This window comes from Gavia stellata, chromosome 3 (assembly GCF_030936135.1).
Source record: "Gavia stellata isolate bGavSte3 chromosome 3, bGavSte3.hap2, whole genome shotgun sequence".
NCBI classification, from domain to species: domain Eukaryota; kingdom Metazoa; phylum Chordata; class Aves; order Gaviiformes; family Gaviidae; genus Gavia; species Gavia stellata.
In genome coordinates, this window is record NC_082596.1 from 64,199,203 (window position 1) to 64,223,951 (window position 24,749).

Sequence of the window (24,749 nt, forward strand, 5' to 3'; positions counted from 1 at the left end):
CCTAATAACATGCTTAACTTTTTGTCAGCCCTGAAGTGGTCAGGCAGTTGGACTAGATGGTCATTGTAGGTCCCTTCCAACTGGAATTATTCTATTCTTTTCTATTCTAAATCTTAAAAATTTCAAAAACTCAGAGAACAAGACAGCTATCTCCTGCTAATGTACATTCAGAAACAGTTCTACTATCAGTTAAAGGGGTAGGACTGGATCCATTTTTATGAAGCAAAGAACAATACAGTCCCCTTCTCACCCACTAAAATAGCAAGAGCTGAACACCATCTTTTCTCCTCTGTCATTTCTCTCAAACATGCTGCCACATTGGGTCTACCAAACTTGTTTCTCCCTTTCTGGTACTGATACAAAATTGTATGCATCTTAGAAACTCAGCTTGAACTTTGTACTAAGGTTGCACAAGTAATTAAGTATTGTATTTCTTAACAAGGTTACCACTTCCTATGTATAAATAAAACATTGAGACTTGGTATGCATAGCATTATTTGGACATATGCCAAAATTCCTGATTGCAGCTGGCTAATTGCTGTATGATTTTAGGTACTACAGTGTCCATTTTTAATTTTGTCACTTATCTGTTGTGCTGAAATCACTCACAGGAGCAAAAGCTACAATTAAAATTTCTGCAATATGCTAAGAATGGCAAGAATGTGAATAACGCACATGTAACAGAACTAGACTAGGTCAGCCTTTGGCCTATGTGTTTCCTGAATTCAATTGATCTTCAGCAAGGCTTCATTGCATTCTTTCCACAACATCTAAATGTAGCCACTTGTGACACAGAATGAGCTCACTCCCCCAGAAACAGAAAGAAAGGAAGGAATTAATTCTCTGCTGTGTTATTAAAGAGTTAAAGCTGCTATACACACAAAACACTTGTATAAGATAATGAAATCAAGGCAATGAAAATGCAAAAAGCCTGACAGTGTCACTGCTTGTAGTGTAATCATTCCACTGCATGCTTTTATACTTCTTCCTCTGAGACCCAGTCTACTAGGAGTTAAGTAACTCTCCGGGAAAATCAACCCTGATTACTTTCTACAGTGTCTGCCTTCATAGCTGAAAAAACACTTCAAATTACTACAGAAGTATAGTTTAAGAGGTGAAAGTCAGAATGCATATTACTCTAAAGAGTAATTTAAGATTTTTTTGAGCGATCTTGTGACTTGAGGATTCAGCATTTTCAAATGCTCAGAAGTGGCAACATTACAACATAAAGCCTTTATTTTACTTCCTAGACACAAGCTTAATTTCTCCCTCCTGCAGCTACCAGATATCAAGAAGCTCCACCCTTTCCTCTTCCAGCATATCAGCTTTCCAGACACACTTTATCCCAGATTACATACCCAGCTTCCTGTCTGTGTATTTCTTTCAGGGCACTACCACTCCTGAATAGACAATAAAGACAGTCTGCGAAGACAAGAAGGCCAGAATCCTTATGTGATTTGTGTTTACTCAAGGCAATTATACCTTTGCTCTTGGAAGAAGCTGGAAGGCAGTGTTTATCGTTATTGGAAGAAGCCCATAGGTTCATATCCATTGACAATGCTGGTAGAGCACAGCCATTTTTGAAAAGTTGAAGTTACAATTCCATCAAAGATGAAGAATAAACAACTCAATCTCTGCTTAAGGTGTCACTTGCAGAAAATTGTACTGTCTCCTTAATATTTTTTTGACAGCGTAAGCACACCAGAACATGCCACAATTCAACCCCCATAACAACATTTAAACGTACACCTTGATGATGATTTGTTCTGCTCATTCCAGATTCTTGCTTGAAGATGCCTCTTTTTCTCCAAGGACTTCATGACTAATTGAAATGGCAGCAAAAGTTACACGAGGCAAATGCGACCAAAGGACTCAGCCTTAATTATGGCACTGGCCCTGATCAATCACAAAATCTGGAGAAGAAAAAATCCCCAAGCCAATGACTCTCCAGATATGCAATTAATTGACTATTGAAATAGAAGACCAGTACCAGTATGTGTCTGAGTGAACTGGTGACAAACAAGAACAAAAAAACCACGCATATGAGAAAACGCTCAATTTTAAGAGAACTTGAATAAATTGCTTTAGTTTTTTTCCTTTTTGTCATTCTTCACTCCGAAAATAATGCACCTCTACAAGTCCTAATTTATACAGTATATACAAATATACTACTTATGTAATGCTGACTATATAAAAAATAAACATCTTCCAAAAAATTATTTGTATCATTAATATTCATATTTCTAGTGTTAATGTTCATATAATGAACTTCTCAACTGTTGTTGGTGGTATCCCATTTCCACAAGTACTAATTTTCTTGACTCTTGTTCCAATTCAGCTATTTGATACTGGTAAACAAAAGGTAAAAAAAACCCAGTGTGGCCCAGCATTTTTTCCACTCACCTGTTTAGAAAATAAAAACAGAAAAGACATAAGAATCTATCACCAAGGAAACTGTGATAATAAAATAGCAAGACCACCTCATGCACTCAGGTAGCAATGGGAAAGACTTCAGGGATTGGCATCAGACTGCCTGTAATACATTCTCATGTAGAAATCAGGATTATCATAGGATTTCCCACATTTTCATTTGCACATCTTAAAAAGGGAATAACTTTAAATAAAACAAAAAGAAAGATTATCATGTTTACTTCCTGGTTAGAAGCAGGATAAGAAATACATCAAAAAGTCACTGATGGGGATCATGGCTACAGATCAACAAGAACTACAGAAGTTAACGCTTATGAAAATGAGATCTCAGTATCAGCAGTTCAACAGTTCAGTACCTAAACATTAATGCTAGAAATACTGTTTTGGAAGAAATAGTTCATTTTCTTTTTGGATGATCACCATCACTTCATTACATCGGCAGAAAAGCAGATGGTAATACCCCTCAAGAGATCAGTTGTGTTCTTGTTGAAAAAGACTTAAAATAACAGAAGAGAGATAGACATTAAGAACTGTATGTGCCAAAAGCTAACTTCTAGTACTGTATGATCACTATTCTTCACTAGGCTTAGAAGAGAAAATTTCCATTGTCAAATGTTTTTAATGTCAACCATTATCACTTTTGGAGGTGATAATTAGTCAGCTAACACTACACGAGGAACATAAACTGAACACATAATATGTTCTTTTCTAACTAAAATGAGAAGAATAATTACTCTTCCATTGCTGCAACATCCCAAAGTCAATAAAAGAGAATAGATCTGAAAGCTGAGATAAAACAGGATAAATAGAAGGCATCCATCAGCAGCAATCTTCTAATTTTAAGTTCTGTCTAACTTCCACTAGAGGTTGAATTCCTGAGAAATTCAGTTCTACCTATATTCTCCTACTGAGCTCTATCCTGAACAGATCCTACAGATTATTTTGGGTAAAAATACCTGCAGATTATCTCATAACCAACTTGTTAGAATTTAATCAGCAAGAATTTAGCCATATACTTACTGTTTTGCCATGATAGAAGTTAACTTTTTTCATTAGATCCTATTGTGGTTTTTGTACTTATTGCACTTACAAAACCCGCTAAAATCAGCTTAATTCTTCTTACTCTAAAACTGAACTGTCTGCTAAACCTGTTTCAGAGATAACAATTTGCTAGATTTATAGTGACTATTTTCTAAATTGATCTAATTAGAGTGTCTTGAGAATAAAGGTTGCAAGACCTATTCTGATTAAAGAACCAATTTTAGAAATTTATGGGTTTTTTTCTGAAACAAACTCCTTTGGGGTTGAGGTTGTTTATTGTTTTGCCTCAGCTCCATAACTTGGAGAGGGAGAGGGTACAGTATCTGTTATTTATCCTTATATTTGTCTTTAGAAATTATTAAAACCACTACAATCTTTGTGATATTCTAAGTATTCCTAATAAGCATAGGAAATACCACATATTTCACAGCAATATCAGATAGTATATGCAAAAAAAAAAATAAGAAGGGGGATTTTAAAAGGCTTTTGTTTAGTCTTATTTTTAAGAAAGAGATCCCCAAATTACATGAGAGCTGTTAAAAATCAGTACTTTTTCCAGTTTTGGAAACACAATGGCTTTTTTTGTTGTTGTTTTGGAGTGATAGCTAAACAGACCTGATGACATGTGCTCATGGTATGGTTTACACATACCATGTGTAAACAACTGTTTATGAACCAGATTTTTAAAAGCGCTCGTGCCAGCTCTACTCACCTTCCAATGTCAATGGTAGTAGACCTCAAGGCAGCCAACATGGGCATATGTTTTTCAGAATTATATTCTATACATTTATGTTTTTTCTAGAGTATAGCTCATATGAAGCTCTACCAACAAAAAAACAGCTTGGAGCTGAATTTGCCTCCATCTGAATACTGTGGATGTACAATATGTTAAAAATTTTGTTTTATTTATTTCACTTGAGAAACATGCCATAGTTTAGAAGGCCTCTCTACACTTTACAATTCTTTAAAAACACAAAATCACAGAGAAGAAAGAAAATCCTCTTGGGCGACCTCACGCTCTGGTGTGTTAATAGTGAACACAGCTATTCCTAGTTAGTAACAAGTTTGCAAGCACCAGCTTGGAAACAAGGTGACATGCTCCACTTTAAGTAGAACTGAGGCACTAATTGGAACAAAATAGCACTTTGCTTGAGAAAAATCATAGGCTATAGTTTCATTAGTCTTTTGAATTGCCAGTCAGACCCACCGTAATGAAAAGGGTGAGTTTTAGACCCTGGTTGATTTCTGGGTGCTTTGCTGAAAAGAAAATATAGGAGCACAGTCCACCCACAGTGCACTCAAAGTAATTTAGAACTGACAGGCAATAAAAGAAATATTGTTCCTCTTCTCATTTGGACGAACAAGAATAGCTGTATGCAATTTTATTTCTGAATTTGATAAGTGAAAAATGACTCATTTTATTAGACAAAGACCATTTAAAATGTTAAAAAAGCCTGCTGCTATAATTTGCATATTTTGAAAATGAAATTGGTTCATCACAGAATGTTTAAATATAGTATTATGAGATATGTGAAAGCCCGTAGACATAAAAAATGGTTTACATCATATTACTATTCAGTTTTGTGTTACATCAATAGTCATAAAAAGTACACAATAAAAGTATTATGTAGCTGTTCATATGTCATTTGGCATTTTGGACTATCATGTAGGCATGATTGGAAGACCAAAATCAAAATGCTCTGCTTACACACAGCAATAAAGCAAAAAGGAATGGACTAAAAGGGAGAACCTGTTCAGAATTGTATGCCTCTTCCCTGCATTTACAAATAGATGTGCCCGTCAAAACTGCAATTGAAAATCAGTTTATCACACATGACTCAGATAGTATATAAACAAATGACCTTGTAGCTCTGTTGCATTGCTAGCTCTGTGCCCCGAATCAGGCAGGTGATGAAGATTTTACAGGTTAAGAGATTGTCCTCAAATGCACATACCATTATCTCTCTCATGTGTGCACACACTTTTATTTAGTGTATGTTGGTATAGCTGTATAGCCACCTTTCCTCCCTCTATCCTTTTCCCATCTGTGCCATCAAAAAAGAGTGAGTGGTGTGGAGGCAAGATATGGTTACACACCCAAGCAGGAAACAGTTCAGTCAGGCTGCCTGGACAGATGTTAATATATATGTAAAGTAAAATCTCAAGGTAGGTTTAAAAAAAAAAACATGTTGACACCATTAGAAACTGACTACAGAATTACCACCTTGCTGTGTATATTCAAAACATAAATGTCCTCTATTTTGCCAGTTGCTTAATTTTAAAACTTAAATTTAAGAGGAATACTGGGGAAAAAAAACCTCTAGGAGTCAGAGTAGGCGTCAAAAAAGATGATTCAGTATTTAAGTCACTGGGCTGGAATTCAGGGGACACAGTTCAACCAAGTTCACTGCAGATTTTTTTGTCTAATTTTAAAAATCATCTAATTGAATCTCTCCATAAATCTCTTGACTATAGTTTATTCTGTCTATGAACTCTTTGGGGAAAGAAGCATGGGAGTTATGTGTATGAATACTGCACCTAGCTCACCTGGCCTTGCAATGGCCACTCACACCTCAAAAATGAATAATGAAGTTGTACAACCTTTGTGCTTCCCCCATCACTCACACCTGAGAGGACCCCCCAGTGAACATCTGCAAAGCAAATTATCCTTCTCCCAAAACCTTCCTTCCTTCAGATGCCTACAAATAAAGTCAACCACAGCTGGAAGTGGTGTGCTCAGAAACCAGTGCTATGCCAACCAGTATAATGTCGTGTTTTGTTTTACTCTGCCCACTGTCCCTGTGCTTTTAGGAGTGGATATTGTCCTTTGTCCTGTGTTTCTACACCATCTACAACAGAGTCCTGATCCATGACTTGGGATCATGGCACTCCTGTGTTACCAAAAACCCCCACTTCCCATACACTGCCCTGATGGCCCTTGGGGAGCCCCTGCTCCTCCCAGCCCCCAGGGAACCCCCAGCCTGTGCAGCACCCTGACAGTGATTTTGGTGCATCATTTTTACTCATTTGAAAAATAACAGTACAGTGGAATCCTGTTTAAGCCACCTAGCTTTTATAATTTTATATTTTATAGTAAAATAATTTTGCCTTTTATATAAAATTGGTGGTAATAAGCACTGCAATCAGAAGTCTTGAGCTATAAACTATTTGATAGCTTTATTCCTCTGAATCTTTCTTGGTCTGTGGTCTCCCTAAGTCTACCAAGTCCCTCACTGAAAATTAGCTTAAAGTACAGCTATCTCCTTTTCTTATCAGGGTGTGGGAGGGAGAGGGGGAATTGTAATCAAAAGTCTTACAACAGTTTTGCATTTCTTTAAATTTTGTATTTCTTTTTAAGTAAAAATCATTTCAATATGTTATTTAACCTAGTTGACAAAAAGTTAAAATTGGTGCAAAAGCAGAAGGGGAGAAAATGAGCACATCTAGAAATGACAAAAGATGAATTTGGACGAAAAGAAACTTATGAACAAGGTCTGGAAGGAAATTGCTGCATTTTTCGAAGTAAGCTCATTTCCCCTTTTTTACACTTTGAATCATTATCATGAAATGAATAATTTTCATGGAATATTAATATCTCACATGGCTTTTTTACTTGTTAGGCAATATAAATTGTTTTATAAATTTTCATTATGGAAAAAGGGAATTAGTGTTAATAACTTTGTAATGCAAAATCCTTTACTTAAAGAATGAACTTGTTGCAAATGTTAATAATTTTTTCTTTTTCTTTTTTTTTTTTGGGCAGGGGGAAAGTTGCAGGTATTATACCAAGCCAATGGCCCAAAGGAAAGAGCAAAACTGCAATAGCCTGAGAACGAATCCAGTATTTCCTGATGAAATCTTGCTGATCTCAATAACTTTGGGAACATTCTTGGCCTATCTAAGAAGTTGGAGAATAGCTAATGAATCAATGTGAGGTCCAATTTTCAGATGGGTCCAGAGTCTAATTTCTCATGTGATCTCTTCATCCACTTCATGACACATAAAACTTGCAAATTTGTACACTGACATACAGAGTGAGGTGGAGTTCTATATCTAACATATGCACAACAGCCAACATGTTAAAGGCTCTGTTCAGAAAAATTACCTCCTTATGACATTTACAGAAAGTGCAGCAGATCTGAAAATAATCACATCCAAATTTGGAGCACAAATGTTTGGTGGTTTAGGTTCTGTCAGTACAATTGCCATTTTAAAGGTTGGAAATGGAGAGAGAAGTTGTGACTGGCATCAATTATATGAGTAGTATAACAAGTAATTCTGATTTTTAATTCCAGTTCATTAGATGATAACAACTTGCCTTGAAACATCATGCAAAGATTGCAGGTGGTCAGCAGATAATGAAAGATCCTGCTTACAGAAGCTAAAATATTTTAATTCGGAGGAAGTGATCATTACCTTGAGTTGAGAAGCAGTGGAGTAGTCTTTTACTTTTTGTGATAGTCCAGAGAACCACCTTGTGATGTTAGAGATTCAGTTTTGCATCAGAGCAGCCCAAGAAGAAAATTGTGCTTTGAGTTACACCAAGAAGAGATCTGAATGGAGGTTTCCCACTGCTCAATGTGAGTCTAGCTATCAAGGCTCCCTTTTTCTCTCTTTCACATCAACAAGCTCTGACTTAGGGAAAAAGTCTGAAAGGTTGGAATTAAAAAAAAAAAAAAAAAAAGCTGCAGAGTAAAGCTTAGAGAAATAGAGAAACCCCTGCAAGTTTTTCTGGAAATGCATAGCCATTTTTATGCAGCCTTGCTCTGGGTATTGGCATGTTGCTGTGGTGGGTTGACCTTGGCTGGATGCCAGGTGCCCACCAAAGCTGCTCTATCACTGCCCTCCTCAGCTGGACAGGGGAGAGAAAATATGATGAAAGGCTCATGGGTTGAGATAAGGACAGGGAGAGATCACTCACCAATTACCATCACGGGCAAAGCTGACTCGACTTGGGAAAAAAAAATTATTTTAATTTATTACCAATCAAATCAGAGTCCAATAATGAGAAATAAAACCAAATCTTAAAAACACCTTCCCCCTACCCCTTCCTTCTTCCTGGGCTTAACTTTACTCCCGATTTCTCTACCTCCTCCCCATAGTGCTGCAGGGGTATGGGGAATGGGGGTTGCGGTCAGTTCATCACATGTTCTTTCTGCCACTGCTTCCTCCTCAGGGGGGGGACTCCTCACACTCTTCCCCTTCTCCAGTGTGGGGTTTCTCCTGTGGGAGACAGTCCTTCATGAACTTCTCCAGCGTGAGTCCTTCCCACGGGCTACAGTTCTTCATAAACTGCTCCAGTGTGGGTCCCTTCCACAGGGTGCAGTCCTTCAGGAACAGGCTGCTCCAGCGTGGGTCCCCCACGGGGCCACAAGTCCTGCCAGCAAACCTGTTTCAGTGCGGGCTCCTCTCTCCATGGGTCCACAGGTCCTGCCAGGAGCCTGCTCCAGTGCAGGCTCTCCAAGGGGTCACAGTCTCCTTCGGGCATCCACCTGCTCCAGCGTGGGGTCCTCCACAGGCTGCAGGTAGATATCTGCTCCACCATGGACCTCCATGGGCTGCAGGGGGACAGCCTGCCTCACCATGGTCTTCACCACGGGCTGCAGGGGAATCTCTGCTCCGTTGCCTGGAGCACCTCCTCCCCCTCCTTCTTCACTGACCTTATTGTCTGCAGAGTTGTTTCTCTCACATATTCTCACTCCTCTCTTCTCCAGCTGCCGTTGCGCAGCAGTTTTTCCCCCATCTTAAATATGTTATTACAGAGGCACTACCACTGTCGCTGATTGGCTTGGCCTTGGCCAGCAGCAGGTCCATCCTGGAGCTGGCTGGCATTGGCTCTATTGGACACAGGGGAAGCTTCTAGCAGCTTCTCACAGAAGCCACCCCTGTAGCCCCACTGCTACCAAAAGCTTGCCATGCAAACCCAATACAGGTGTCAAGGACAGATGAAGTCTCTAGCTGCCTAAGGCAGGACACTGCAGAAGGCAGCATGAGAGCCACGAATACTCTGTCTTGCCAGCCTGTGCCAGTTCCCCAACATGCCAGGCTTGTTATTACAGTTGTCAAACAGAAACGCAGACGTCTTTCTTTTGAGGGAAAAAAAAAAAAAAATGTATTTCTACTTCTTCTTTCTCATTCTTTACCTTGACAGTAGGTTTACATCAATGGAAAAAGTGGAAAGACAAAAATATGTGTTATTCACATTTAAATATCCAAAAACTTCCAAATTACCTGATCCAATTTTGGATATCCAAAATAGAGTCCCAAACTATTATCAGCACTTATCAGTTAGGAAGATGCTAAAATATCTGACTTGATCATAAATGACATTTATAAGTGTATGTCCAAGATATAGGGCATAAATTTTTTTTTTTTTTTAATATGGGCAAGATGCTTTTGAACCACTAAGTTCTGTGGAAACTTCTCCATCAATCAGCATTTCATTTTGGATTAAACCTACCTTTATTAAATCAGGTTCTGTTAAGCATAAATTGTTCACTATTGACCCAGTTATCTAACTTGTGTGTGTACTTACCTGCCCACATGTGCTCTGGCTATAATTACCTCGATGAATCACAAATAGAATTTTCATTTTACCTTGCAAGTACCAGAAAGCAGTGGCTAGAACTTGACTTGATTATATAAATGCTACCTTATTTCCAGGAATGACGACAGAGCTGATAAAAAGTATAGTTAAATATAGCTCTAAATGAGCCACTCTGTTCAGCAGATAGAGAGAAAACAAAAATCAGAAAAACACAGTGAAAGAAAATAACGAAAGAAGAAAGACCTGAGGAAAATCACCATAGTCTACTGTAAAAGCTGGAAGACAAAACCCCACCAATTAGCTGAAATTAAAAGCCTTCATAGGAAGGATTTTAAAGTGGAAAGACAAAATATATTACATAATGTAATACTCAAAAGGCAGAAAACACATAGCTGTGATTCTGCTCCTCTAGTTTCCTAACCTACTTAAAGCCACTCATTTCCACACAGACTGTACACATCATGGCACTGAAAAGCCCCAGCTACTTCTCCCAGTGTTCATTGTAATTTCCACTTAGCAGATTACCACCAGATCCCTTTTCTGCAGGGCACTTATTTCAAATGCCCTGTGACTGGAGGATACAAATTTTTTTTCTTACAGATGTAATGCCATGGCGAAGTCCAGCTATGTTCTGCCTTCTGACAACTCTTCAAATCATGGAAAACAGTGGGTGAGAAGGAAATTGCATTTCAAAGCTATTAAGAGAACTAGATGAGAGTGTCCTTGAGTTCTGCACAGCAGGACCCAACAGATAACACCAGCTTTGGTTTGCTTTGGTATACTTTGGCTTTTCTTTTTTGAAAGAAAATTTAGAAGATACTTCCTATATTTGCTTAGAAATTGATCAATGAACTTCCAGCTACTGTAGCTACATCTCCATAGAGTGGCATCATGATTTATGAAGGCATCTTTAGTTAGAAAAATGTTTAAGCAAATACTTCATGGGAGTTTTCTTGGGAGGTAAATATGTGCCTTCTGAAATAGCTACTAATGATCATGATAACTTCTAATCCACCTGAGGGTTATTAGGTTACCAATCAAAACCTTTCTTTTTAATTTAAATTCATATCTTCTAATTATAAACTTTAAAATTATCTAGAAAAATAATATATATTTGGATATATTTTAGGTTCCAATGCATGGGACTGTATTTGAGGTTCTGTCACTCTTTTTAAATATTGATTCTCACTTTTTAAATCTTGATAAGAAGTTATTAGGAGGGTGGGAGGGTTTGTTGTTTTTTTGTTTGTTTTTGTTTTTGTTTTTTTAATTTCTTTATACTTTTAGGGAAAGAAGGTACTATTTTTCCTGGGACAAATCCTAGTCTGACTTTGATAAGGAAACATGAGAACAAATGCAAAACCAGTTTTTAAAATTTAAAAAGGCTGGAGCAGCAACTAACACGGCTTTGTCAAGAACAAAGCTTGTTAAACCCATCTAAATGCCTTTATGGCAGGGTAACACTCCTTACCAACAGAGGAGACGCTGTAGGTGTAAACAGCTTGACCTCTGGCACTGCTTCATGTGACATTTTCAAAGCAAGCTAGGGCAAATAAGTCTAGCTGAAATTGCTGTTAGGTGGGTGCAAAAGAAAGAAGAAAATTACTTACAGAATATCTGTGGTTCACAGTAAAACTGTGATGAAGGATGTATTAGGTTACAGTGGTCTCTCCAGGACCTGGTACTATTCAGTACTGTCAGCAGACTGTGGTAAAGGTAATAGGCTTATGAGATTGGAAGAAGTTATGAAGCTAGAACAGACTGCAAATACACTGAGGGAAAGATTATAACTCCAAACAAATTAGAAAAATGACCTAAAAAAAGAGGAAAACAAAATTAATTGGAGATACATGCTTATGGGAATAATCCAACTTGCACAAACAGAGAATGTCAAAACTGACCTTAAAATTTAGTGCATAGTGAATCATGACCTGAAAATAGTCAACATAGTGCTGTAAAAAACCCTGCAAAACACTATGCAGAATGCATAAATAGGGGCGTAACAGACAAGTAGTGCATCTTCTTCACTCCATACTGTTAAGTCTTCAATCGTAGGATTTTGCCTAGTTTGGGGATCCACAGTTCAGGAAGGGCATGATCAACTGCAAACAATCCAGAGAATGATCAGAGATCTCAGAAACCTGTTCTATGAGAAAAGGCTACTAGGAAGGCTGAAGAGACATATAACTGTCCTCAAATGCATAAATAGATGTTACAAAGAGAAAAGAAATAATGTAGAAGTGATGGGGTGAAATTACAGCAAGAAATAACTAAATTAGACATTTTGGAAAACTTCCTAGTGGTGAAGAAGGTGGAACACCGAAACGTATTCCCTGAGGACATGTCTTCCATCACTGGAGACCTTTAAGGTTACAATAAACAAACACTTGTCAAAATTTCTATTTATTCATGTGTGCTTGTTCCACCATGAAAGGAGATTACCTAGGGGATCTCTGAAAGGACCATCAGATCTTATTTTTGTTGGTTTCTTTAATTCTACAACTTGTTTTCATCTGGGAAGAAAATGAAAGAAACAGGAAGCATACAACAGAATTTTTTTTATTGTTTATATAAAGCTACTAATTTTCAATATTCATGTAAATACGAAAATTTTAAAAAATTATTCCCCTCTCTCCCCACCATAGAAGTGACAAGATGGGCCTGTATCTTAGTTTCATAAGAGGTAGCCATGTCCTTCAGTGATAATCATCACCTGCATGTTGGAAGCAACTCACCATCTTCACTTCCTTTCTTCGTTATTGGACCAAACCCCATTATGCTCCAAATATATTCTACCTACCATGGTCATAAACATGGATTTATATATTAAAAAGCTCTAGATTATTCTTGCTTTGGAGAGTTCTTCAAAATAATAGTAGAAATATTCCCTGTTTTCATACAGAGCAGATATTGTCCACGTTTGACCAATAACACCCATTGACCAATTCAACTCAGTAAACGAAACATATGAGTCAGATCCATTTATAATATTTTTCCTCAAGACACTATGAAGTATTTAAAGCACAAATGGCTCTGAGTCTGAATTCTCCATATCCCACATCTAAGAGGTAATTAAGACATCAAATCTAAGTATTGCTAACAAAAACTTACATTTACTAAGCCATTCAAGGAACTGTTTTCACTGTAATGTACACAAAGCTTTGCTACTTTGTTATGCTTTTAAAGCCTAGGTCATAACATCATCTTGCTCTGCAGACTTATGTTTTGCACAATGAAAACAGCATTATGGCCAAACAAAAATGTCTACATCCCACACTAACCTTTTGGAATGCACCTAAATGACAGCTATGCTACTTAAATATATACATTTATTTTTAAAGCTGCTAACTATCATTATGGAAAGGCTTGATTGCTAGCAACACGGCAGTCATCTCTTACACCTCTCATTAGTAAGTGCAAGCTACTTATTCCGGAAGTACATCCCTTGGACACAGTATTAACAACACTGCCTCTAACACTTTCAAGTGCTCAGCCTATGAAGCTAAATGGATGGCATATGAAAAGGCAACACTGTTCTGCAGAATCCATTCTAAATAAAGACGTACATGGTGTGTTTTCCACTTGAATTTTGGCTGTAATACATTGCAAGAGCAGGACATCCCCTCTAGTCAGTACAGGCAAGGACAGAGTTCACTCATTTTCGTTGTATTGGACACTCAGAAATTTAAAAAGCCATGGCTTTTGAAAAAACCTTCTCCAACCTCTTTCAGTGCTGTACCTTTGGTTTATGCAATTTGGAGGAGAAAAACCTATGTTCCTAAATTAATCATTTTACACGCTATTTCAAGTGGAATCTGGGACCATACTGACTTTTCCCCTATGAATGTGGCGTAGGTAAAATAGACACACTGGTTTGAACAACTTTATATTATCACAGTACTCTATTCTATATCAAGTAAATAATTTAGGCCTTAATTCAATATAAACTTGTCAAAGCCTTTACCCACTAACAATGATCAGCCTTAAAATCGATTATGCACTTTCATACCCAGACCCAGACTCGTTCAAGAAAGGACATAGTCTCCTTTAGAAGACATAGATTATTATGTCTGCATATTCTAAGATATTTCCACTAACAGATAAAATTGTATTCCTTTCCTACCTTTGCTAAACGTGTCTCCTAAAAACTGATATGTTCTATGCTGGGATTCTTCCCATCCTACTCTACGTTTATATATTCTTCAGTTGCAGTAAGGTCACATTTCTGTAAAGAAAACAGTTTGGATTATATGCGTTAGAAAAATCCAACACTTGCTAAATGCAACACAGACCTAAAACCTGACAGTCTCTTGTACTTTATGAACAAGAGGAGAAAAAACAAATCTTATGGTTGATTAAAAGTATTTATCCACAAACTATAACAGAAAAGATGAGCTAAATGTTAAAAAAAGTAGTTTAATCAGATTTCTATTCAAGAGTGAGAACAAAACATATAAAAATAAAAATCTGAAATGCTGATGCTAATTACATTTAAAATACACAGCCAAATGTTCTATTTTTCTTTCAAAATCTGGAGTTTTTCCTTAGAGTCAAAACCAATGAAACATTTCGTTGTCATTATCTGATATTAATTAATGGCTTTGTATTCACCTCAGCAAGCACAGATGTTTTGCAAGGTGCATTCTGTTAAAAGCTATTGATAGTCTAAACACTTCAGAGTAACTAGCTCTGCCTTCCTCCTCCTTTCATTTCTCATGCCCTGAACTAATTAAAACTAGGAATGATTACTAGTAATTTAATGAAAAAGGCAATAATCTTCACCCTTACTGAAATTGTTTTGACTTGGTACAACACTTATATTTTCCAAGCTAATCTGTAATCTAAACAATGAAGAGCACTAGATATGAAGAAGGTTAAAATGTGAAATCCAGAGTGAAGACAATCAGTGAAGATGCAATCATTCACGGGAATGCAGAGTGGCTGTGGGAAGTTGAGATGAACTTATTAATTGGGTAGTGCTATTAATTTAACAGCTCAGGAAAAGCAATGTTTTGCTGAATCAAGATACTGCTTTATTGCTAATACATAAGCAGACACTTGAACAGGCAGAGAGCATCATGTCCTTCTTGGCACTCAGAAGTACATTATTAAATATTCCCATTTGCCTACAATCCCAGCAACAGTCCCCACCCTAAACCTGGGCTGTTGTATATGGGCATGCACAGACATCAATTTTGAGAAAAGAAGTCTGTGTTTTAAGCCAAGAGGTTAACATTCAGTCTCATGTTCTGTGTCTGTGACAAATTAATTAGCTTCATCGAGTTTAAGCTGATGGACTTTTAGAGCAAACCAAAAAGTACACAAGACCTTCCAGCAGTCAGGAACCTCACAGCCCTGACATTACCTGAAGAATTGGGTCTTCTACCACATGCTGTCATAAATGGTGATGATTTGTGATGCACAAAAGCCCCAGCAAAAGTATCTGGGCTCCACTTCAGCAGGAACAGAACAATCAGAATCTCAGTATAGTTAACCACTGCTTCCTACCAATTAAAGCCATCAAATTTGACATGCTTTTACAATCCTCCAAATTTCCAGTCCCTAAAATATCTGTTGCCGTCCCACAGCAATTGGAATTCACTGGTACCAAGTACTCACTGTTGCGGAAATGCAGAAACAGTTCTGTAGCCGCACTTAAAGATAAAACTGGAACAGAAGGACTTTTATAAGCTTGTAGTGCTCCTACCAAGGCCACCGACAGCTGTAATAATCTCACACCTCTGTCTGTGACCATCTTCCCAACATTTTTGCCAGTTACAGGTCTTGCGGCACAACTTCTGGAATGAAAGGAGCACATCTCTTCCAATACAAAGTTTAGCACCTTGCTTAAGACTACTTTTACCAGCAGCACTAACTCACTACTGGTCTTTACCCAGAAGCAGCTGAGGTACAAATATGGTTTGGTTTTTTGACTTTGCAGTGACAGCAATAGTTTCAAGCAGGAAGATGGTAACCATACATTGGTGGGGACCACTGCAGCTGTTTCCTAAGGGATTGCAAGCAGAATCGTAACTGAACTTCCAGGCTATGTCCAGCCTGCTAAATATAAACTGCCAGGAACATGCCAATCCTTGAAGCCAGCTGACAAGGATCAACCTGTATTTATACTGGTAAAATCTTATAGCCTCTGACCCAAACAGACTACACGCTAACAGCTGTCAGGAGTGGGCCCTGACACATTTTTAACTCTATTTATGCCCAAGTACTGTTTTAGAGTGATGCACTCCAATGCCTGGCAACCTTCCTAGGGAATAAATTAAAAGTACAGGTGTAGATACAGAATCCTTTTTGGTATTGTCAAAATCCAGCTTATGGATACATGGGTTGGTGTTCGGACTGTGCTAACTGGGGAGTGCCCTTTTCTTTTCCTCACACCATTAAGGTGACAAGGTGCAAAAGATTTCTGCCGGTTCCTTATGTAATAATGTATCATAACATCCTGTCTTTTCGGATAGGATATTTGGATGTATCATAAGATCATATCTTTTTGGTCCTTTTCATTATTAAACTTGTAAGGCCAAACATCGGAGCCATAAAATAATATCCAATTTTCATTCAACATCCTAAAATGGCAAATCTTAGTTTGTTTACTCTTAAGACTGACAATTCAAGATGTCAGATTTCCCTTACATACACTTTTTTCCCTAGCTCAAGTTTATTTATACTTTTAAGAATACTTCGATCAAGTGGCATCATATAAAGGAAACAAGCCAGATAAACCAAAACCAGGTCAAAGGACAAATACTATTTTCCCCTCTGTGGAGCTATAGCAAAACATAGCCACCTGGAGTCAGAGAACTCCTCCTGGAATCTAATCAAAGAAGGGCTGAAAATGCCACAAACACAGGCTACTCAAAAATGAGAGATACTGGAGATTTCCAGAGGGACGTGTTCATGAGTTTTCTAACAGTCAAGTTAATTTTTTTTTTCCAAATTGTATTTTGATCCTCAGCTAGAGTGAATCTCTGAAGTTGTTGCACTGTGTCCGTACTTTTTTCACGCTTCAGCTGGTGAACAGCTTACTGAAAACCACCCGTATTTATGCCAACATTGTTTTAAAATGACAGCCAGCTTTGGCAGTCAAGCAGCTGAACCAGACGCTCCAATGTAATTTCTGGAAACTGAAAACAAAAATGCAACAATTCAGAATTCTGATAGGGAAGGACTAGTATTATAAAATGCCTTATCTGATCTCCAGAAGCACACAGCACAAGAAGACTCCAGGTTTGGAGGATCTCAGGCACAGCAGCATGGAGCTACTTTAGCACATGCTGAGTGTGCTGTTTTTTTCTAGTTCCCAACCAAGTTTCATGAACTGTGCTGAGCTCCTAGCTGCTGAAGCTAGATTGCTGGCACAGTCTCTAAGTTAGCTAACATAAAGCCTACCTTAGGTATATATAGATTACACTGAAGACTTGATACCTTTTTCCAGAATAAACATTAGTATATTCTATCATAACTGTGCTTTTCTAAGGAAGACACAGATCTTGCCTCATAAAGGGGTTTTTTTGATAGCTGCTCTGTAGCACAATGAATTGTACTGTTGGACTCACTATAATAACATACTCTGGCATGTGTTAAGGAAGATGTTTAACAAGGTGCAATGTATTATGTATATGCAATGTATATGCTTCTGCATTTTATTTTTTTTTTACATTTTATTTTTATTTTTTATACATGCTTTCTGTACCTCAAGTACAGCAAAATATTCCATGTTGTATAGAAGGCAACTGCTATTGTGTGGGCTTTTCTTCACACAGGTTTTACCTTTTTTATTCCCACCAGGGCAGAAGCAATCATTGGTACCCTCGCTTCTTTTTGCTACCAAAACTGTGTTCAGAAGTTTTGTGATACTAACGCTATTGTCCCTGTTCCAAAGACGGACCCTAGCAGGTTAACTTCCTTTTGGATGAAGAAGTCTGGGAATAATTCAGTGTAACTAGTTTCTTTTATATATCTATTTACCACCCTTGGAACAAAAATTGCCATTCTGCTTTAGCCCACTCCACCCAGGGATCTCTACCAAAGAGAAGGCTCAGGAAGACATACTTTCCAACATCCATACTAGTGTGACGATACAAAGAATACTTCTAACTCATATTTCCCATTAATGCCTCCACCACCACAAAGACAAGATATTTGAATTTCCAGCACTAAGGGGATGGGATTAGCTTTAATATTTTGAAGCATGAAAGTATTTCCTTTTTAAAAATTTCCACACAGTGCTATTCAGCCGAGTATTAAACCATTCTACTATTGTAGAGATACGCATCTTAGATAATCGTCACTGACAAAATTCTTACCCTACCCATAGGCCCAGGTTTTCACTTAAACTGCAACAAATTAAATAGAACTCTTCATTATACAGCATAAGTTAAGTACCTCCAGAGTATGGAACAAACTCAGGATGTAGCACACAGGTTTGCTCTAGGGAGAGGTGTTAGGTTTCCTTTAACCCAGGATTGTATCAGCAATCCTGTTTACCGGTTGAGTCCACCCATAGCTATCTTTCAAGCTGTGCAGCTGTAATGAACCACAAAAAGAACAAGCCTCTGGGAAAAGAGGAAGATTTTACAGATGAAAATCAGCTCACCACGAGACTATGCCTTGACACTGGGCTCAGGGTTTTGTATTATTTCCTCCCATTTGCCTTAGAGACAACTTGTTAAAAACATGTGTACAAAAGATTTCTCTTTTTGCAATAAACTAAAATAAAATGCTATTCCTTCTCTAGACTTCAAAATACTTTAGCACCCATGAAACATTAAACAAGCTCCCATCAGTCAGTGGAAAGTCTTTTAGTAATGCTAATGAGCTTTGTATCAAAACCAATAAAGGTTCCTGTCATTATCACCTAATACCACCTTATATTTAGAGAACTACATTCACACATTTATAGTACAAGTATAATTAGCTGCTGGCCTTGCTTATGATCGACATCACCTTTACAGAATGATAAGAAATATAATTTGATTAGCTTGGTGGTTTTTTTCATCTCTCTCCCATTTTTGTTCCTTTTTTTTTTTTTTCTCATTCATGTAATCAAAGGTATGTAACTAAAAATTATATAGAAATGCTAAGGCTTCTGTAGAGTATCATGTTTGCCATGGGCCCTTCTGGAAAAGGGTGTTGATTTCACCATGTGTTGTTTCTATCCAGTCTCTCAGCAACAGGTAATAATTTCATACTTTTCTGCCTGTACCTGAATAACCAGCTTTTCAACAACTGAACTTCTGTTGAAGAATTAGCAATTCGCCTGCACACCTTCAGTGCAGATGTTGCCTCTCTGGGGATTACTACATCTATGTCCTTAGCGTAGCTAGAACAAAAAGTAAGCATCCAGCAGAAGACATTTTTACAAGGTACTGGCTACCAAAATCAGACCAAATGCTTCAGCAAACTCAGCTTAAATCATTGTCTCAGCAGTGTGGAGGAGCTCTGTTGTTGTTGGTTGTTTGGGTTTTTTTTAATAAAAAACATCAATGGAGAATACAAAAGTGCAGGATGGCAAGCAATGCCGTCAGATATTAGTTATGAAATGAGATTTTTTTCCCACCTCTGAGGGACCATAGCCATGGGCAACCCACATTGGGACAGGGGCACAAGGACCAAGGCACTGCAACCATGGGCAATGTACACCAGGGCAGAGGAAAACCAGTAAGAAGGGCAAAGGAGTAAAAGAGAGAAGGTTTTACACAGGGTCCCCAGCCTCCTGTTCCACCTCACCAAAGGGATTGGGAGGCACTGAGTGTAACACCCAGCGAAAGGGGAGGTGAGACCACGGTGGCGGAGGAGAGGTGTTGGAACGAAATTGAGCTAGGTTTTCTTTCCCAAGGTGTTTAATTGTTTATTTTCTGTCTCTTGTAACATGAATCGGTGATGAAAAGTTTGTGTTAATTAACAATAATTAGCAAAATTAAGTAAAATTCCAAGCTGAGCTACTTTCGTCTGCAACTATACAGATATCCTGCCTATATCTACCTATCAGCTAGATACCAATCCTGTATGGCTTTTAAAGCTTGAGGCAAGTTTTCATTGCATTTCATGCCTATTTCCCAGGATTACCATTATCAGCACGGAGGCACCTGACTTCTGTTCACATTCCACTCAAATGAAAAAGAACCTGAAATACCGAATTCAGGCTAGATGTAAAGAGCTAGCTGTAAAGAGCAGGGGGATTGCTGTCCTGGTGTGGTCAGGTTGCCAGCACAAGATCCAGCTGATCTTTTGCCATACCATTCCCCTTGCTATTAGACACCTCTTAAATTATGGCTTCTATTACTGACTGTATAGGGAGAAGAAAGTCACCTCAAAAATCTGAAAATGGATACAAACAATAAACTGCCACTTAACATGCTATTTTGCTGATGAATACAGAACTAAAGTAGTACATAAAAATTCTAAGTGGGGAAGAAGCTATCAATCTTACTTCAGCAGTATTTTGGGATAAGAACAGTTCCACACAATCCTCAGGTCACTAATACAACAGTCCTTTGATATTTTTTTTTTTTTTTTACATCTTCTAACATGAGTTTGTGTGTGAATGTTCATTTGTTTGAAATATTAGAATGCCAACATACAAAGATAACAGCAGAAGCCAACTTTCAGAGAACTACATGAGAAAAAATACATCATCACACCTCCCAAAAATTGCATTTTCACTTTCTTTTCTGGGCTTAGTTTTTGGTCATGTATTTGGGTCTAGAAATATAAGATTGTAACCATAATATGAAAACAATGAAAACAGCTGAAACTTGAAAGCACTATAGGATTAACTGTCACAGAATCACAGAATCAGTACGGTTGGAAAAGACCTGTAAGATCATCGAGTCCAACCTGGGGGGGGGGGGGAAAAAAAAAAAAAAAAAAAAAAAAAAAAAAAAAAAAAAAACCCACACAACATCAAAAATCCACAAAAAAAAAACCAAAAAAAACCCACAACACAACCACTAAACCCACGCCACACAATAACAATAACAAAATAACAAGCCACAACCCACCCAACACCACACAGCACCATGTCCATCAAGCTACATCCCACAATGCCACATCCACACGCTCCTTGAATACCTCCAGGGAGGGTGACTCTACCACCTCCCTGGGCAGCCTATTCCAGTGTTTCACCACTCTCTCAGTGAAGAACTTTTTCCTAATGTCTAGCCTGAACCTCCCCTGTCGCAACTTGAGGCCATTTCCTCTAGTCCTGTCACTAGTCACTTGGGAGAAGTCAGTGAGAATGATAACCTGAGTGGTTAATTTTTCTTTTCAGAAATCAGCTGGCATAATTTATTAGCACAACAATCATTACAGATTTAAGGGGACTCTATAGCGGCTTTGCATATTTGTTGCGTGTACATTTTGCTGTCAGCCTACAAGTACCTATAACTGAAATAATTCACAGCTACCAAATGCCTTTGTGGACCTAGACATAAATCCTGGGAGCTAGTAAGCACCAACATGAAGGAAATCCCCAATTTTAGAGGAACCTTTTCCACTTTTGATACTAAACTTATCCTAACCATATGCCTGTTCGGAATCACAGAATCACAGAATCACTAAGGTTGGAAAAGACCTGTAAGATCATCAAGTCCAACCATTACCAAAAAATGGTAATGCCACGTCCACACGTTCCTTGAATACCTCCAGGGAGGGTGACTCCACTACCTCCTTGGGTAGTCTGTTCCACTGTGTTACCACTCTCTCAGTAAAGAAATTTTTCCTAATATCCAGTCTGTATCTCCCCTGGCACAACTTGAGGCCATTTCCCCTTGTCCTGTCACTCATCACTTGGGAGAAGAGACCAACACCCACCTCACCACAACCCCCTTTCAGGTAGTTGTAGAGAGCGATAAGGTCTCCCCTCAGCCTCCTCTTCTCCAGACTGAACAACCCCAGTTCCCTCAGCCGCTCCTCACAAGACTTGTGCTCCAGACCCCTCACCAGCTTCGTCGCCCTTCTCTGGACACGCTCCAGCACCTCAATGTCCTTCTTGTAGTGAAGGGCCCAAAACTGAACACAGGATTCGAGGTGCGGCCTCACCAGCGCCGAGTACAGGGGCACAATCACCTCCCTGCTCCTGCTGGCCACACTATTTCTGATACAGGCCAGGATGCCGTTGGCCTTCTTGGCCACCTGGGCACACTGCTGGCTCATATTCAGCTGGCTGTCAATCAACACCCCCAGGTCCTTTTCTGCGGGGCAGCTTTCCAGCCTCTTGTCCCCAAGCCTGTAGCGTTGCCTGGGGTTGTTGTGACCTAAGTGCAGGATCCGGCACTTGGCCTTGTTGAACCTCAGACAATTGGCCTCGGCCCATCAATCCAGCCTCTCCAGATCCCTCTGCAGAGCGTTCCGACGCTCGAGCAGATCAACACAGAATCACAGAATCACTACGGTTGGAAAAGACCTGTAAGATCATCAAGTCCAACCTGGGGGGAAAAAAAAAAAAAAAAAACACACCCAAAACCCACCACACAACAACAACAAGCCACAACCCACCCAACACCACACAGCACCATGTCCATCAAGCTACATGCCACAATGCCACATCCACACGCTCCTTGAATATCTCCAGGGAGGGTGACTCTACCACCTCCCTGGGCAGCCTGTTCCAATGTTTCACTACTCTCTCAGTAAAGAACTTTTTCCTAATATCTAGCCTGAACCTCCCCTGGCGCAACTTGAGGCCATTTCCTCTTGTCCTGTCACTAGTCACTTGGGAGAAGAGACCAACACCCACCTCACCACAACCCCCTTTCAGGTAGTTGTAGAGAGCGATAAGGTCTCCCCTCAGCCTCCTCTTCTCCAGACTGAACAACCCCAGTTCCCTCAGCCGTTCCTCATAAGACTTGTGCTCCGGACCCCTCACCAGCTTCGTCGCCCTTCTCTGGACACGCTCCAGCACCTCAATGTCTTTCTTGTAGTGAGGGGCCCAAAACTGAACACAGTATTCGAGGTGCAGCCTTACCAGAGCCGAGTACAGAGGCACGATCACCTCCCTGCTCCTGCTGGCCACACTATTTCTGATACAGGCCAGGATGCTGTTGGCCTTCTTGGCCACCTGGGCACACTGCTGGCTCATCTTCAGCCGGCTGTCAATCAACACCCCCAGGTCCTTTTCTGCGGGGGAGCTTTCCAGCCACTCGTCCCCAAGCCTGTAGCGTTGCATGGGGTTGTTGTGACCAAAGTGTAGAACCCGGCACTTGCCTTATTGAACTTCATCCGGTTGGCCTCAGCCCATCGATCCAGCCTGTCCAGATCCCTCTGTGTCGTCTGCAAACTTGCTGAGGTTTCACTCGATCCCCTCATCCAGATCATCAATAAAGACATTAAACAAGACCGGTCCCAAAACTGAGCCCTGGGGGACTCCACTTGTGACCGGCCGCCAACTGGATTTCACTCCATTCACCACAACTCTCTGGGCTCCGCCATCCAGCCAGTTTTTTACCCAGCAAAGAGTGCACCTATCTAAGCCACGAGTCGCCAGCATCTCCAGAAGGATACTGTGGGAGACAGTGTCGAAGGCTTTGCTGAAGTCCAGGTAGACAACGTCAACAGCCTTTCCCTCACCCACTAGGTGGGTCACCTGGTCATAGAAGGAGATCAGGTTGGTAAAGCAGGACCTGCCTTTCATGAACCCGTGCTGGCTGGGCCTGATCCCTTGTTTATCCTGCACGTGCCCCATGAGTGCCCTCAAGATGAGCCTCTCCATAATCTTCCCCGGCACCCAGGTCAGGCTGACAGGCCTGTAGTTCCCCGGATCCTCCTTCCGGCCCTTCTTGTAGATGGGCGTCACGTTGGCAAGCCTCCAGTCATCCGGGACCTCCCCCGTTAACCAGGACTGTTGATAAAAGATGGAGAGTGGCTTGGCAAGCTCCTCCGCCAGCTCCCTCAGCACCCTTGGGTGGATGCCATCAGGCCCCATAGACTTGTGGGTGTCCAGGTGGCATAGCAGGTCACTAACTGCTTCCTCCTGGATCACTGGGAGTTTGTTCTGCTCTCCATAGAGTGAGATACTGCATATGCATCTCATGACTGCATTCACTGGAGACTTTCACCCAGGGTGTGATTCACGTTATTCTGCCTCCTAAAAGTTCAGGATCTGGTCAAGATTGTTTATTGTGAGAAATATAGTTGTGTGGTGAGTACTGAGAAACCATCCCTTATCCTAAGCCACTGGCAACATGATCAAATTCAGCATAAAAGTTTGCAACTATTATGTATTAAAGCTGCATTTGGATGAAGTCTGTGTCATTCCCAAAGGTTCATTATTGGTTTTACTTTCATTTTAGAACTAGCTCCTTCCTCTCCCGCGGTGGTACTCATGACGTATTCATAAAAGAAACAGTTTGACACATCACATAGGGATAATGAAAGCTCTCTCACATGTGTGAGAATGTCTGATAATGAATTAATTCTACATAAAAATATTTACTAGAAGTGAGTTAAAGTCACTATCATAAAAGTGGGATTTTAGCTACTTCCTTTAAAAAACCCAAATTTAATCCATTCCTTTTCCCCTCCCCTCCTCCCCACCCTTTAGAAAGTATTTAAGGTTACAGCATATATAGTCTAAGAAATCTTCATTATATCAAAACCCCAAATCATATACTCGATAAAATTCAGAAGCAAAGTTAAAATAACAAGTCAATGCAGATGAAGAAATTGTAATGGAAATGCATAACTGTAAAAATTGGAGTCTTTTCATCTTGGA